Source organism: Stegodyphus dumicola, chromosome X2 (assembly GCF_044657685.1).
Source record: "Stegodyphus dumicola isolate Sdum_Otavi_A_Nest chromosome X2, ASM4465768v1".
NCBI classification, from domain to species: domain Eukaryota; kingdom Metazoa; phylum Arthropoda; class Arachnida; order Araneae; family Eresidae; genus Stegodyphus; species Stegodyphus dumicola.
The window spans coordinates 117,775,701-117,793,874 of record NC_140781.1 but is presented as its reverse complement, the minus strand read 5'-3'; the positions used below and the strand labels follow the sequence as shown (position 1 = coordinate 117,793,874).

The 18,174-nt window shown below is 32.9% G+C and overlaps 1 protein-coding gene across 2 annotated transcripts in view; it reads right to left on the bottom strand.

Annotated features, from left to right (window-relative positions):
• The window catches only part of LOC118199713 (DNA damage-regulated autophagy modulator protein 1-like), a 39,882-nt gene extending 27,598 nt beyond the window's left edge, over positions 1 to 12,284 (bottom strand). Inside the window, exon 1 of one of the 2 annotated variants that reach the window (XM_085809961.1) lies at positions 12,029 to 12,284. The gene's annotated coding sequence lies outside the window, so the exon portion shown is untranslated. Of the gene's footprint in view, positions 1 to 6,624; positions 6,783 to 12,028 lie in introns of those variants that run through there. The other variant, XM_085809960.1, reaches the window with a different exon arrangement.
• Positions 12,285 to 18,174: the final 5,890 nt, after the last annotated feature.

Below are 18,174 nucleotides of genomic sequence, written 5' to 3'. Positions count from 1 at the left end.
ATAATCGCTATACAGTTGAGGGGACGATAACACAAATTTTGTTCAGATGAAAACAGAAATGCACTCATATCTCAGTGGGATGGAAATATTTTTCTTCGCACTGAGACATATGTGTATTTTTATTTTGGTTTCTAATTTATATAACTACATTCTGACCAAAGGAATATAGCTCGTAAAAATTTCTTTTTTGGGTTCGTATTTTGACAAGGCGTACTTTATTCCTCAGCTATGAAGTTATTCCAGAGCATTTTGGTCGTCTCATGAAGATTCAGTTTTCTAGTACTAATATGAGTTTTATTAACTGTTAAATAAAATGTGATATTGATATTTTCCGTTAACAGCATTCTCCGTTAATACATTATAGTACAACGGAGTTTGTTTGATTTGAAGTTCCTGTGAGCTCTGGTTAGAATTAGGATTTCACTCGAAAAATTTAAAAGCATCAAATCCGGACATTGACTAAGTTAAAATCTTGATATAAGAGAAATTTTTCATTTCTTAACATAGATATTAATATTACACTGAACTTGTTCAATTCATAACTTACAAATTATCATGACAAAAGACAACCTTTCTTTACCATCAGAAACTATTAATTAAGTAGTTTACTTTCACTTTGTACCTTGAATATGTCTCGTATTTTTACCTTTATATTTGCTGCACATGCCCGTTACGTTTTATCATTTTAAAATAATTTTTAATTTTCAGAGCATAATCAAAATCGAAATATCCTTTGAATTAAGTCTTTAATCAGTCTCCTCAGTCTAAGTCTTTAATCAGTCAGTGCTCCTCTGTTTCATCTTCAGCTATGCTTCAAATTAAAAAAAAATGCTTCATTTAATATTACATGTTTAATGCATTATGAGGCAGAATTCTCATAAAAGCCCAGAAATACGAATAATTATCTATATAAATAAGTTAACTTTAATTAAACGATTTTAAACAAAACTAAACTACTATAAATGTAAGTGTAAATATCGAAGCAAAAAAAAAAAACTCGCCTTTGCATAATAGTAATCCCTAAAACGTGATATAAATTGCGCTAAATTCAGTACTAATCAACAAACAAACATTTCTTCCTACTTTAAATGCTATGCCGAGCAGGCATGCAACTAATCTTACTATAGAGAAAAGGAGAGATAAAGTTTCCCTTTGTCCTCGCGAAATATGTTATTTCATTAATGATGTTGGCATATACGTAGATAGCATACAGAAGCAGAATTAGAAGACACAACAACCCGCAATTGGTAACGCGAAAGCCTAATTCTAAGTCAAAAATTCTAGGGTATCTAAGATCTATGTTTCTATATCTATGATTGACTCAAAGAAAGGTTAAATATTTATTTTTACACTAACTATATAAGTTAATAAGTGGAATATGGAAAATTCTACAAATCAAAGGATATGGCTTAACGCGCCATTTCCGTCTAGAACTGAACTTTTCTACTTCAGGTGAGGGCGCTGCTATCGCCGTATGACATTCTATTTCTCTACAATTCGTTCTTTTAAATTCCTGATTTTAAATAAATTCGTTGACGCAATGCAAAACGGTACATTTAAAATAATTAAAACATATTTTATATACGAATGAGTTAAAACATAATAATTCTTTTTACGAAGTTTCAAATTTAGAGGCATGTGCCACATGCATCGCATGCCTTGACACGACGCTTCTGAATATAACGCATCTCTAAAAAATAAACCGGCTTCGATGACAGAATTGTGCCTGGATATTTCATCACCTGAAGTAGAAATATGTGTCCCCATGAGCAATACGTAGAATACAAAAACAAACTTTATACCACGCCAGGCACCTCTTCTAGCTGTTTATTTCTGGCGATCAGCCAACATTCAGTATAAAGTTTTCGGTAGAGTAATTAAAACAAAAAGCGTTTTTCATAAACTATATCTCACCATACAATATAATAATCATTCATTATATACCGTATAGATCCAATTAACTGCAAATTCAAAAATTTTATTCTTTCCTACAGTTTCGTTGTACCACAAATTTCTTGAATAGTTGTTAGGTCTATATAAAGGACAATAATCTGAATTCAGATTAGAGCTAGAACTCCTGTCATCATGAAACTGAGATGTTTTATGATAAAATGATAAAAAGTCAAACGATAATAAGCAGCAACTGAAATATTAAATGGGGGGAAACAAATAAAATGCATTCAAAGAAATAAACAAATTGGAAGCACCACAATAAAAATTGTAAGACAATACTATGGTATTCTTAACTACTAATTTTTTAGAACAATTAAGGTTCTTGGAGAGAAACCCTTAAAAAGTTAACTTCGCTCCTACCAGAAATCGAAACCCAGACATGTAGATCGCTAGCTGGGTATGTTAACCGCTACACTTCGAAGACATATCGGAAGAACGCCTTTAATTCATTAGAATTTGTGCTATAATTCTTAACATTCAAATGCAGCAAAGCGCTAGAATTAAAGTCATAAATGTAGATAGCCTGGTTTAATATTTACAATAATGTACCATCCAAAAGAAGTAGAATTAAAGAAAAGTTCAATTAAGTATTTCATAAGTAAGAGCAACCATTTATGTTTACTAATAATTCTTAACAAGGAGCAGTATTTAGATTTTTAACTTGAGAAAAGATCTTGCCATTGACAAAATGGGTAGTATCAGCGAAATTTCTTCTGAGCATGCTTTCGCTTTTCAATTTGGCCCCAAACATGAAATAGAAAACCATATAATTAATTATGAGACAGGTAAAGTGCGTTATGAAGCAACGAAACTTTCTCTGAGCATATTAAACCTCAAATCCGATGACAGAATGGAATTCCGTATCCCAAAAATTTGCGTGAAAGATCTGCATAAAGGCTTTAAACTGTCACAGACGATCTACGTAAAAGTGTAACTGTCATAGACACTATAAGGCATACGTACCCGTGATTTGCAAGCTACGTAGGACAGGTTCCAAAAATGTGTGGACAATGATAGTAAACACAAGGAGAGCATGTGAGAATATAGTTATAAAAATTTGTAAAATATTATTAAATCAAAGAAGCAAATGTAGACGGCGAATAGTATATTTCCTGTTACTAATACAGCATTAAACACTTTTTAATCAACCGCAACCTGTATATTCTATTTTAAGCCTACCGTATAACCTTCTGTTCCCAGAAATCGAAATGGCGATACTTGAGTATCGACCCCTGGGTAACTACTGTTGAGCTTCACTTCCCACACGTATTAATTCAAAATTTCTCACTAACGCAATTTCTCCTTCCTTGGAATTTTCAGTGTGTATTCTATAAAAGTTTTTGGATATTTCTGTTGTCATACGTATTTAGAAAATTAAAGGTGACAATCATTTTTAGACTAAATTTTTCTTTAAAAATAACGATAAGAGATAGAAGAATACAGCGTAAGGCAATAAATTGATAAGGTCTTCGGAATGACTGCTGCAAGAAGCGGCTCATAGTTATCGATGATCTTTGGCAACATATTGCTATGGAGGTCATCAAAAGTAATAACGCTGGCTGTTTTGAGGTTTTTAATTGATTTTGAAGTTTCGTATAAATGTTATCCTTAACATACCTTCAAATAAACAAAAACAATCAAGTAGGTTCAAATCCGGGGAGCATCGAAACCAATGCATTCTGACGAGATAAAGAGATTTGGAGAGCAAAGCTGTAAATTTTTTCCTGAATATCGAACAGATCATACCAGAAACAATCCGCATGCTATGAGGAGGCATCTCCTCTTCTTGTGAGAGGTTGGAACTAATAACCATCAATCAAATTGTTGAATCTTTGAAAAAGTTTCTTTCCTAGAACAGCTGCGTATCGAGTGGTAGTCACAGTTATTTCAATAAGAATGGACCGAAAAGCATTTGATCATATAAAGCTGTCTATACTAATTTTAGAAAGTATTTGAGGCCTTCCTCTGGAAGCATTCATTTTGAATTCTCATTAACTGATGGATTTTTCATTTCAAGTACATACTTAAGAAGTTTCTTATATATTTTTTCAAATATATTTTTCGGTTGTCATTCTATAGATATGATACATACATAATAAAGTTAAATAATTTATAAGAACCAAAAAAATGAGTGCAATATTATTTTTCACGAACAAAATTAATTTATTTTTCATAAATTAAAGATCAAAACTTTTCATAAAAACAAAGTATTTTTTGCACAATTTTATTAATTTAAAATCCGTAATCAAAAGAGCATTTTTCGAAGTTCATTGTGAAAATGTATTAGTTATATACAAACAGAAAATATAAGAATGATGTATACGAAAATGAAATCGAACTGTGATTCTTTGATTTTATGTGCACTGTTCATTGTGTTATTTGTGGACTAGTACAGCAAAGTGGACGCGATTCAGATGAATTCCTTTACTGTTACTGCTTCCCTGCACGAAAATGACCAAGAACTTTTAACACTGATAAATATGATATTTAGTTAAAACGAATAGTAAATATGTACTTTCATTTTTCCTAGAAGGCCACAAATCAAGAAGAATGGTAACTCTACAATCTCTATTTATCCTGCATGATTTTTATTCCTTAATTGGACCTTGATTTCTTCATGTGATTTACACACAATATTCATATTCGTGCAAGTCCCTAGATGTTCAGGCAGTAACCTTTGTGTGTTATGATTTACCTTAAAAAATTACTCTTTGTAGTTTCACATGGGCAAATGTAGTCATTCACAGAATGTCTCAAATTCTAAAGTATCGAATTACGCCAGCTGCGTAATTGCTACATGCAGTGTTATTTTGTACAATTCGTAAATATTTTACTAGAATTTTTTTAATATGCCAGCAATGAATCACACACAGGTTTAGATTTAGAATATAATATTATAAACAATACAGAAAACTACAATAAAGGAGAAGAGAGTGCTCAAGCATTATTAACACATTACGCACTATCTATATAAGCAGCTGTTAATTAATTGCACCTCACTTATAACACAACATATACTTTGGAAACGTGTTTATTTTCTCAGTAAAGAATTTAATTCTACGATTTTGAAAGCACAATTGAATAAATATATTTGTCTTTCATCAAGAAAGCATATGAACTCGACAAACTAAGTTCCTGATTTTTAAAAAATAGGATATATACTAGTAACAGGTATGTAAAATAAAACTATACATACATAAAATATATTAACAGTTACATATAATTTCCTAGAATATTTATATAATTAATATGTATATTTTTAGAATATATGTAATTACTAGAATATAATCTATACTAGTAAAAGCGTCTTTCTTCGATAAAAAGTGTATTTTCGTGCCTTTTAAGGAAGTGGAAAGTTTCAGTGGAAAGTGAAATTTTAGATGTATAGATTATTTTCAATACCAAATGTTATTAAATTTGTTTTCTTCATGTCACTAGTATACCTGTATAATCAACAGAAATAGATCACATTTTTTGCCTTCATTTAGAACAATATAGAACTGTGGCAATTCACTTTGACTTCTAAGAAGAAATAGATAAAGGCATTCGGAAATTCTGAAAAAGGCCAGTGATTGCAAAACAGTACTGATAACAGTAATTCCAGCGATTTATTATAAACAGTTATTGATTCAGTACAACAAAACACTGAGAGAAATAGACATAAATGAAGGAAACGGTTAAGATGAAAATAAACATGAAGCACAGAATATACAAATAGATTTTCAAGAGGGTTTATCAACAAAACATACTCAAGATAACAAAATGCGATTACGATCTGAGATACTGGAAAGGAATTTATTTTAATTTCGAACTGTATTTCACAGTTTTTTCTTTAGGTGTTAAGAATCATTTTCGCAGCATTTTTACTTCTTTTGTTGCCCTCAATTTCTTTTTAATCACTTTGAATCCCTATAATTTAAGTTCGGATTCCTTTATATAAATTGTGAAAGAATCTTAGGAGACAACAGAATTTTGAGCACGATGGGTGCAAAACACCAAACTCTTTAACTTGAACCCGTTAAACCTGAATTATGCAATCTTGTAATTTAAACTTAAATAATTTACTACTAATAATAATGCCATAAATAATTCTTTAATATTTATTTGATATTTGCTACCAAATAGAACTGAAATTTTATTCAGTGATACGTTTAGTAATTCGGTTGTGCTGAATTATTACAGTTTTATTTTCCTGCAATGCAAAAATGCTATAAAAATATAAAAATTTTCCAATAAGAGCCATAAAGGAATAGGAAAATGTTTTTAAAATATCAAAACAAATGTTTCATTTTAGTACATCTGGTCGCTGATGCTTTGAGAAAATACCAAAATGAAGATTTTATTGAGAATATTCAGCAACGGTTAGTTTTTTTCTATCGGTTTAAGCATTCCGCGTTTTCGATTTCGCATGTTTTTCAGCTTACTTAACTAAAGAATAAGGGATTAAAAAAAGATAGTAACCAAATGATCTGCTGCATACTATATAAAAACAGACGGAGAATAATATAACCCAGATATTTTACATCATTTCTTAGGTTTCAGTTGATGAATTACATTAATTCCATTTTTGTCATATAAAATATTAAAAACTTCTTTTCTTCATACATGAATTAATATACATTGTGATCCGATAAAACTTTTTTAAGATCTGAACATAAAAACAGCACTTACTTTACATCCAAAAACTGCGGAGTTCTTTCCCGGAGTAGAAGTCAGTGTTGCTATCAGGAGTGAAATCTCTCTTTAACAGAAGTTCTTATTGAGATCCTACAGCTCGATGCGAAATGATGCGAAGAAGTTGTCGTGGCCTAATTTAGACCGCTAAGTGTCCTTCCAACACTTTCACCAGAAGTATCAAAGGCCACACAGTTCAAGCGCTAACACAAGTTTGTAAACGGTGTGAAAGTTCAACGAACGAAAAATGAGCTACGCCTTGAAATATATTCAATAGTATAGCGCTGAAACACTTTGCACAAGAATCGAAGATCAAGCATACTATTAAGATACAAACAAGCATTTTTCAGGGTCATCAAAACAAATAGAATTCTTTAAGAATGCTTTTAAGAATTTCCGTGCCTTTAAGATTCATTAAGCAATGTCGAGATTCAATGTTCAAGTGGAAAATCTTTTTTCTTAGCATGTGTGTGTATTTTTTTTAATTGCAAGACGTATTATGAACTTTCCTTGAAGGAAAAAAAATTCAGTTCATTTTACAATGTTTCTCAAGATATGAATGACGAAAACTTTTTACAAATGGAAAAAAACTGCATATTTTTCTTACAAATTAAAAAATATTGGAAAAACTTCACTGCAAAACAAATTTGTACTTATTATTTTGTGTTACTATTTATATTATTGTGTTACTATTCATTACGCCTGTGCGTAATGTTTTGTGTCTAAAACTTCCGACAGTGAGGTCTGAGACAATTATTTACAGAATAACGATATCTGATTCTTCATTTTCAGACGAAAGCTATTAGAGTGAAAAATATTCATGAAGGGTGGAAAAAATCAATTGATAAAAAGATTTGAAATTGCACATGCATTGCTCTTACCCACATACATATATACATACTGACAGACACGATGATTTTTCACGCAGAAGCATTTATCGTATATTTCTGAATATAACCTTTCCGAGTAGAAGATGAGAGAGAAAATTATGTTTCAGAATTTCGGCCAAACTTAGAAAGCTATGTATAAGACGAATTAAAATTTGCCTGAAAATCGAGCCAAATGTGGGAATAATTAATTGGTCGTCTAACTAATTTAGCTAGATATATCAGACTAACTGAAGATAAGCGCCATTTCTCTACCTATTCAAAAAGTAGGCTGGAAATGATCGTCCGGTTGTTCAGAAAATATTGCATTAGTAATACTATGGACGGAACCGAGGATGATATTTCTACGACGTGGGCTGACAACGGTTATTAGTCTGAAATGAAGGCTGATACCTTTCAAATGGAAGGCAGACTTCCTACAGCTGTTAAAAAATTGCGAGTAGGGTGCAGTTATTGAGAAATTTATTTAATATGTATTTAGTATTTAATAAAATAAAAATATTTTTTGAATTACTTAGATAATTTTTGCAAACATATTATTTGTAAATTACCTTGAATTTATATATAAACTGAGGCTGAAACTTCAGCCGAAAAACATTTGTTAAAATTTCTTGGCTTACACACGGAAATGGAAATACAAAATGATCCAAAATGTCGAACATAACAAACTTTCAAAAAATAAATAGAATGTTATTTTATTTAATGATACACCTATACTATTGCAAGTAATATATCACTAGAAATTTCTGTTGCAGTTTCTGGTGTTAGCTTTTAAAACTGTTTGCTTGGTGCGAGATGACGATGCACTTCTATGACTGAGCATTACTTCACAATGTATTCTTAGGTAAAATTTGTTGGAACGTTTAAAGAGATCTTCCCATATGTTTGTGAACCTAACAAAACAATAATTTTTCACTTGGTACCTAATTTTGAGGAACTGAAAGATTTTTATTTTAACAAAAGAACTAGCCGTGTTTCTCTTCTGAATTCGGACAAAATTGACGAAGTCAGGGAGAAAAGAAGTTGCACTTAACAACAAAGAGTATGAGATAGATGACACAGAAATCAAATTTATGTGTTGTGAAGCAATGCTCAATCATAAAAATTCATTGTGCTTGGGGGAAAACCCACCTCCATTTTGCACTAAACAAACGGTTTTTAAAGCTAATAGCACAAATTGCTGCTGAAATTTCAAGTGGTATTATTTGCAAAAGTATATGGTGTCGTCCACTAAAACAATTTGCCCTTAATATCTGTTTTGGAATTTCTAAATTTTTTTAAAGTTTGATAGGAGCGAATTTTGGTTCACTCTGTATATGGTAATTTATTTTGTGACGTACGCACTTAATGTTAATTAATCAGTTATTATGGTTTTGATCTTTACTATGACTTCTTCCTTCCGTATTCCTCACCATATTACATTATATAAGCTGAGGGTGTTGATTCTTAGAGACAGAGAGTTTCTGGCACTCGCGTCGTGCTGTTGGACTTCCTCCAACTCTGCTTAAAAGTGATTATCTTGGTTCTGCTTTTTCTTTCAGCCAATTTTTTAAACTTACGAGCCGGTAAAACATTGAGCCAGCTTTAACTTAGATATTTGACTGTTTGATTTGGTTTGTTTAAAGGTGGTAAAGCATTCGAGGGCTATCTGCCACAACTATACTTGTACTTATGCATGTCACAGAAAACTATAGTTCTCTTAAAGCGAATCAGAATTAAATATATGTTTATATAATCTGCTTAGAGAGGAAATACATAATCGTAATTCGATATATTACTTCCAACAGCTATATGTTTTAACGTTAGCTTAGACAAGGGAGCATATCAATTTACTTACAGCAAGCAAATCTACTCACACGCCAGAAAGCTAGATGACGTAAGCAGACACGCATCTGCATTTTATGAATTGTGGACGTCTAGAAAATTATTCACATAGTACGTAAAAATAAACTGACGTAAATAATGCATGATTCGTATTTATCATCAGATCATTTAAAAAAGAATCTGCCCCACTTTGAAAATGTTAAGTTACCCAGTACTATCCTTACAAACTTAAGCGGCTTTACTTTTCGTGGTGCTTTAGCTGTTTGCAAATGAGCATTCTGCTTTTATAAAGCCAATTTAAAGTTAACACTTTTTAATGGTAACGTTGATAGTAATAAAAGGTAAAAATGAACGCCAATTTCGATTACAATAAGAATAATAAGCAAAAGTTATGAAAATTATATGTATTTAAAATTCCTGAAATGCTAGATTCCAAGAATGTGAAGTTTTTCATACCACTAATCAAAGGATTTTCCAAAATTTTATTCATTCTCGCAAGAAGTTTTAAGTATGTTCTAGATTCAGTTCCGGTATTCGTTCAGTACAAATTTTCTTTCCTTATCAGAATATATTTTACATCAGTTTAAAAGCTAATTAAGTTAACCCATGTACGATTGTAAATTTTACATGGTTTTAAAATCATTGTTGCAACTGAAACGTACAACTGGTTTCATTTCAGCAAATATTTAAGTTTTACCTTCACTGTGAGGGTGATTCGGACGCAGGACAGCTCGACTTACAAGTACTTTTGCATATTAGTCAAAGATAAACGGCATAGGATGCGAAGTGAGAACTTTCTGTGTGTTTGAATTCAAATCACAGTATTTGAAGAAAACAATTAACTACACCTTAAGAATAGTAGCTCTCAACAGCTTAAACATCTTAAATACTGTTGTTGTTTTGACACTTGTTTGACAGTAACATCAGAACAAGCCCACGAAATTTATCGCGGCAAGGAGAGCAAGACTGCGCCTGTTATTGGCAAGAGCCTTGAGCACCATACAGGTGACAGTACGACTTCGCTCAGTTCTGCCCCCAGTTTTGATGGAGAGACCCTCTTGGGGGGATGGGTTCGAGGGTCTCCGACCCTCCTCTTCTTCTACCACAACCTCTCGAGAGGAATTTCGGTCGTCTCATATTTAGAGTGCTCCCATGCCACAATAAGGGTCCACGAACACAATATGGTCGTTCCCACTAGGGTTTATCTGAGTGCAGTACAACTTCGCTCAGTTCCGCTCCCAATTTTAATGGAGAGCCCCTCGGAGGACGGGTGAGAGGATTTCCTACCCCTCTTCCCCTACCATTAAACTCTCGAGAGGACTTTCGGCTCACCATATACTTAGAAGCCGCAAAGTCACTAATATTTGCAAACATCCATGCCTTTTCCGGGGTTCGAACCTGGCCCTTCGCTACCTCAGTAGATTCTCCTAACCACTGTACTGTCTAGGCGGCCTGCGTAAATACTTACCGTATATACCCGCGTATAAGTCGAGATATTTTGGACAAAAAAAAGACTTCAAAGGGGAGGTCGACTTATACGCGGGCCATAAAAAATTAAAAGAATCGGTAACTTACTTGAAGTAATTTCATGACTTAAATTATGTGACGAACTAATCACAGAGTTTCATACTTTAACTAGAGTAAGTTTCGATTAAACCAAAGAATTTTCGGCCCCCGAACAACCGATCAATATCGAGCAATAAAACAGTTTCGCCAACACGCCAAGAAAAGAGAAATGCAGATAGTTTTTATGTACGTATAAGTCTTTATAATAGTTATTGTTCATTCATGAAATACTTTTGTTAACATGCGTACACGTCAAAATTTAAAAAAATAGCCCACGCAATAACTGAACACTTTTGAATATTTCTTTTAACTTTTAAAAAGGGGAAATGCAGATAGATTTTACGTACGCGAATCTTTATGTACGAAACATATGTATGATGACGAGCCAATGATGACAGAAGAGTTCTATTTTGTTTATTTACCAAGGTATTTTTTATCGTATATTTACTTTTTTTTCTCAGATGATTTTGAATAAATGTAGTACTTAAAAAAAATTTCGAAGTTTTTCGATCAATTTCGGAAGTGGGGGGTCGACTTATACGCGGGTTTCTTATTTTCTACGAATTTTTTATGTCGAAGTGGGGGGGGTCGACTTATACGCGGGTATATACGGTATTTCCATTATCGAGATACACATAAACAGTTAACCTGGAAAGCAAAGAAGATACACTGTATAAACAGAATATTTAGCCCCTGACATTAAATGTTGGATTTATTATTCATTTCGCATTAGCATGAGTTTCTGAATTGCTATACTATACGAGTAACGCTAAGAGCGTCTAAAATAGTCGATTCCCTAAAATTTTAAGCTGAAGAAAAATATAGAGAAGTGGCGAATTTCCGCAGAATGCAAATAAATTTAATTTTGACAAAAAATTATGTAATACATTTTAAATTAATAACTAATAATTTCTTCCGTGACTTAAAAATAATTTTCGTTGATTGCAAATAAATTATTGATTATGCCTGTAATAAACCCCCTTTTAAATGATACTCGTTAAAACTGGGAAACTTTAACAAAGTAAAATTTTGTTTTGCTCTATTCTAAATTTTCACTATTATCGGGTTCTTGCTTTGTAAGCAAAAATGAATCACATGCAGTAAGAAAGCTATGCAATGCTCACCTGACAAAATCGTAGCTCCAAAAGAATTAATATATTCTTTTTAATATTATTTTTCTTTCGTCTTCTAAGCAATGCCATAAGCATTTTTCATATGCAGAGACATCGAGCGAAAATCATCACATGACTTCCCCGAAAGACTAGTTTGACAATTCTCTCGACACAGGCAATAAATATTAACTTATCTTAGGACCATCGTGTAACATTTGAACTGGATAGAGCGTACAGAAAATGAAATGTGACATTCAAACGTGATGCCCATTCTCGAGCATCTAAAGCAAATCCCACATTTTAGCTCCCAACCTTGACACATCTTGTGATACCAAAGATTGAAGGTCGGACCCATTAAGTTCAATGAGACTGTTTTCCTGAAATTTTTCTTGTAATTAGATTCAGTTTTCTTGGCACTCGACAAACTGGTTTCTGATTTCACTATTCTAGAAAGACCAATGAACACGAATATCCTCAGGATATACAAACATTTTTTTTTTTTTTTTTTTGTTGCTGTTGCACGTTTTCTCGGCGTTTGAATCGAGGTGCATTATTGTAATGACTGTGACATAGCATAATTAAATTCAATAAGCATATTTTAATTCTTCCAGTTTAAAACCAAATTTAATCACTACAATCAGCAAAATATCTAGTATATATTTGACCTAGTATATCTACTATATCATACTGAATATATCTAGTATATATTTAATATGAATAAGAGTTGCAACTGCTGAACTATTTGACATTTAATTCCCGATCTTTTTCTTGGGCTTATCAGCTTCAAGCTCTCGGGAGTTCTAAGCGTACCTTTTCACTTATACCCAGATGGATGCAAGACCTCTGTGTATTTTCGTACGCAGCGGTACACAAGTAAATGCCTCTCTTTGCTGATCACGTGGATAGATGTTGACATTGGAATGAAAGTAAATGGTTCTAATGCAATAAATACCATCAAAACCCAGAACGTTCAATATTGTTTTTCTATCCTAAAAAATGTTCTTAATAGAATTAGAAATCCAAATTTAAATTCCAGTTCAGTTTTCAAATGTTAACTTCAAAGGAGTTCTTAAGTAAATTTTAGAAGAAATAAGATAAGAAGTTCACGAAATCAGTTAATCGAACTTAAAACAGCAAATTACTTGTAAAGGCTGGAAAAAGATATGAAAGAGTTTCACACTTTTACTGTATTGATTAACTTGTACAGAAATTAGGTTATTTGGAAGCAAGAGATGTGAAAAATGAGCAACGCCCTCGCCGGGAATCGAACCACGGAGCTCTGGAATACGCACCCAGCGTGCAGACCACCACACTGGGAAGGCATGCTAAGAAGGCGGGAGAAATACCTTATAAACTGAATTGCACAAAGGATTCCTCTGAAACGTTTCTTCTTAATATCTACTTGGTGTTGGACTAGAACATATTCGATATTTATTGAAATACGAACGGTGTTATAGTTTTTTTTCTTCCAAGGAATAAACGGAGATTAGATGACTCAATGGCTAAAATGCTGAAAAGAAATCCCCGAGTTCTTACTTTACCACAAAATTTTATAAAAAGACTATTGATTTTAAGATAATTTTCTTAGTAAAATATAACTTTCTGAAAGCTTTTAATTGAATATTCAGGATCGATTTAATGTGTAAAACTTTTTCTGCGTTTTTGCATACAACTATTTTTGTATATTATACTGACTATATTTTATGAACAGGCAACCTATAATTAACTTTCCGCAATTTCAGAATCTTCACCCTAGACCAGTACTTTCGAGAACATTCTGGCATGTTATATAACCGCTAGTATAAATACAGAGTACGCGCCATTTTTCGTCAGACTGCTTTCTTCTACCGTTGCTACAAGACCTTGCTGCTGCTCATCCCATCTTTTTCTTCCCTTTGCTAGAACAGTTATGACGTAGAAAGTCTAAATTTATTCTTACTTAGTTTCAAAGATAGGTGCACAAAGTACAGCTAATCTGTTATTGGTTAAATTTTGGGTTTCAGTTCCATTTACATCATCAGAATTAGATTTTTCTCGAAATGACGCAGCACAAATTAAAGTTACTATTTTTAGAATACAATAGGGAATTAATTTTCGCTGCTAATTTAATCTTTTACATATTATTTATTTTTCTTACCTATCCCCTCCTTCAAAAGAAAGGTTGGGACAGCAGGGTGGAAGAAAAAGCATTAGCTAGAAAGTAACAAAGCATTAGCTCATAAAGAGAAATAATTTGAAAAAGTACAGATCCTGAGACTTTGAGCAAAATGATTATTTCCATAATTGCAAAATATAAACCTTGATAAGATTTTAGAGTCTTTTAAAAATTTTCAGTTCAAACGTTATTGTTATAATAAAAGAAAGGAAAAGACGGAGCACTGTTGATGCGTACGTAGATCCATATCGAAGAGGAAGAATTCTGATTACGTAGTATGCTAATATGTTGACTTGGTAATATCTAAAGAACTTGGCAGTCGAGGTAGTTTTAATTCCATTTTTATTTTCCAGTTAACGTTTGTGGTCACAATTCACTTGGCACTCTAGTGTGCTTATTCAAGAACATTTACATTTTTTATATTATTGCAATAAGAAGCAGCATAGCGAAATTACATCCAAGCATAGCAGAGACAGAAGCTGAAGTGCGTAGTTATCCAAGCTGAAGTGCGTAGTTATCCAAGCTGAAGTGCGTAGTAGCACAAGAAGAGAAAGATTTTGGTTTGAGTTAAAAGTTTCAGTTCACAATTAAAAAGTCATCACAGCTGCGCAGGCCATAGAATGATCTAGAAATGACGCAATCCAGAGAAGTTATTGCGATTTTTAAAACAGAGAGGGAGACTTAATGTTTTACCGTTAGTTTAAATTATAATTTTGATTTACATATTTTTTATCTTACATATATATTATAAGATTCCAGTTAAATTTGGTTGTCTTTAACTACTAGAATACTTGAGAAGGGTCTAGCGACTATTCGCCGACTTTCTAAAGGCTGAAGTAACAATTTCAAAGAAGGGTTAAAATACCTTTTTATCTAACTCAAAAATATTTACATTTGTCCCCTTTCGATCTTGGCTTTATCTTAAGATAGAGAATAGAAAACTAAACTAATGATAACTAACTAAAAACTAGCCGAAGCTGTACAGAAACAACTAACAGAGTTGGCCCTTATTTAAACCACACCGACGAATACTAACAGCCACGTAACAACAGGCCGATTGTACTAACAAGATTTAGCTTAAAGCAACGACGTGGCCAGAAGGCAGAAGACGCTCTACTAAGCTCTTCTAGGCTCTTCTGCAAAAATGACTGAGAATTTTCCTTAAATATTGCTTGTTGAATAAGAAGGTACTTCATTTTTCTGGAATATTTTTTTTAATCTACTGCTGTGTCTTAGCGTGATCTGCTACCCGGTTTTTCGAATTCTTAATTTATTTTTCTTGTCTCTTTTTGTCTATGTGTTTTCTGTGTTTTATCTTTTGCATTTTTTTCCTTCTTTATGTGTTTATTTCTTCTGGGTCGGATGGGGGGGGTCTTGTAATTTTCTTGGCAGTTAATGGGTTCCTATGAGGCCAATATTATGAGAAAACTGGATGTTCTTCATGATGATGTGCGTAATATTCGGAATTTTGTAAGACCCTTGCTTGAACATTATAAGGTATACGCTCCCTCCTTCCAGCATGCCTTCATGGTATAAAGGTCACTAAGGGCATATTCGAGAGGTCCAGATTCGAGTTCCGGCGAGGGCCTGACTCATTTTTCATGCCTCTTGTTTCGTAAAATTTAATGATTCTAAAGTGGCACCCGAACTAAAAGGTGGTGGACGATAATTCGCCACCAACAAGATTTGCGATTGGGTTCCTAATCCTCCGTCGCCTTTTAAAAGGGAGTATATATGGTATTGCCTCCCTCCTTCCCGCATGCTTTCGTGGTGTAACGGTTAGCACACTTGGCGAGTATTTCAGAGGTCCAGGTTTGAGTCCCGGCAGGGACATTGCAAATTTTTCACCTCTCCTGCTTCAAAAAAAAAAAAAAAAATCTAATGACTCTACAACATGATCCAGAAGAGGCAAGCATGGATGCCTGAAGGAGTCAGGACGAACTCACCATAAGACCCGTGAAAGAGAGTATTAAGTCTTTGGACGTACTTAAGGACTTACATCATCATGAGACTCTCAAGGACTGTGAAAGTCGTGGTTTTGAATGAAATAATGGTGATTTGGTTTTGAAGCTGGGTTCGAGCTAGGAAGTTACAAGAGTAGGACTGCATTCTGAGCATTGACTTTTGCAACAGTGTGATTCAAACTAGACGTATATAAGATTTGTAGCACCCAAGATTATTGTGTAAAGAATTACCAATGGATGATCTCATTCGGGCGATGATATATAAATGTGTCCGGATCATTGCTGTTTACTTTTTTCTTTGAAATTAGACATAAAAGTATGATTACTTGAGTCATCGTGTCTTTCGAATATTACCAAAGCGTCAGGTTGGCCTTTTTAGATCATGGAACTGTTGCCGTGTGTTCAGTGAAGCTGTTTATCAGTCATAAAAGTGTTTAAATCATCAGTAATTTGGCCATGCGGCAAAATTTTGTCAACATGAGGTCTCATGCCGATACTGTGCATCATGTGTTTACTGGCTGTAGACATGAAATTGAACATTATGCTGATTCACGATAATGTCAATTTTATAAACGTGAAACTTTTTATAAAGTTACACACTAACTTTCATATTAGAGCACTAAGAGTTTGAACTTTGTTATCTTTTCATGTCATTGTTTCCGTTGGGATTATTTCTTGCGTTTTGTATATTTTTATATTTTGAAAATATACTCTTCATATATTGTAAATTCTGAATATTTATTTTTTCCGACTTATTCAGTTATTTTTTTTTAATCTTTCATGTTTTTATTATGAAAATGTTTTTATTTTTAGTCTTGCGAGTGGTCGGGTTCCCTCTCATTTTTAAATTATCTTATGAGCGTCCTCATTTGTAACCTGAACCACTGCAACGCGGCAGCCTGTCAACTGTCTGCTATTGAAAATACACACACACACACACACATATATATATGTATAGATAGACAGATAGATAAATAGATTTGTTTTAATAATGAATATTTTAAAATGAAATGATTTTGTGAAATCAGATTTGCTTTGAACAATGAAAATTTTTCCTGTGCAACTTCTTTGAGACTTTCTATCAATGGATTAAAGTTTATTTGTAAAAACATGCATCAACATAAAGCGTTTACTCCTGTCGGCGACATACAAGTAAAGAGTGGTCATAAAAAATCTCCCCCGATATATGAACCCCTAGCAGCCTATCCTTTCAACCAATCGAAATGAAACAGATGTTATCTGAAGGGTCAGACAGACAGACAGACAGACAAAGTAGACAGATGTCTTGTTTTGCACCCGCTAAGTCTTTCTGCACCGATGGGCGAAAAATCAAGCGTAGGTGCGAAGGAAAGGTATATAGAAAGAGGGGCAATTTCGTATTTGAGAAGAGTAAAAAGGAACTTCGTACATTTTGTACGAGTTCAAAAGGCCACAAAGAAAAGATGGCACAAAATAAAATTTAAAATAAATGGCTCAAAAATAATAGAGGGGGAAAAAAGGGTCTATAGAAAGAAAAGGAAAAGAAGTAGAAAATATCCTAAAATACGATTGTGCCCATGAGTGTAGTTAAAAGGACTTCATTTGCAAAAATTAGTGTCTTTAAGAAGCAAACTTTAGCTAAGTTAAAAAAAAAATAAATGAATTCCTACATGGTAATGTGTATGCCCTTTTCTTGAAACCTAACTAGAAAAGACATACATCATCACAGAGATGTACATAATATTTTAAATAAAGTAACATTAACTATTACCGTTTCCAAAAAATTCATGTATATTTCAGAAAAACAGTAATTGACAAAATCATAAATCTCTACACAGTGTGAGAGCATTTCAGCAAAAATAAATTATACAATTTATTTTTCTTAAATATTAGTTAAATATAAAATTAATTTATTAATTTAACCGTTGTAATTTATTATAGTGCAAGTTTAACAAATTCCGTCACACTGTATTTATATTTGCTCATAATTCTAAGTTTGATACCTGAAAAAAAAAAATCGGGGATCTTAGTTACAAAAATCACAATCTATACTCATGGAT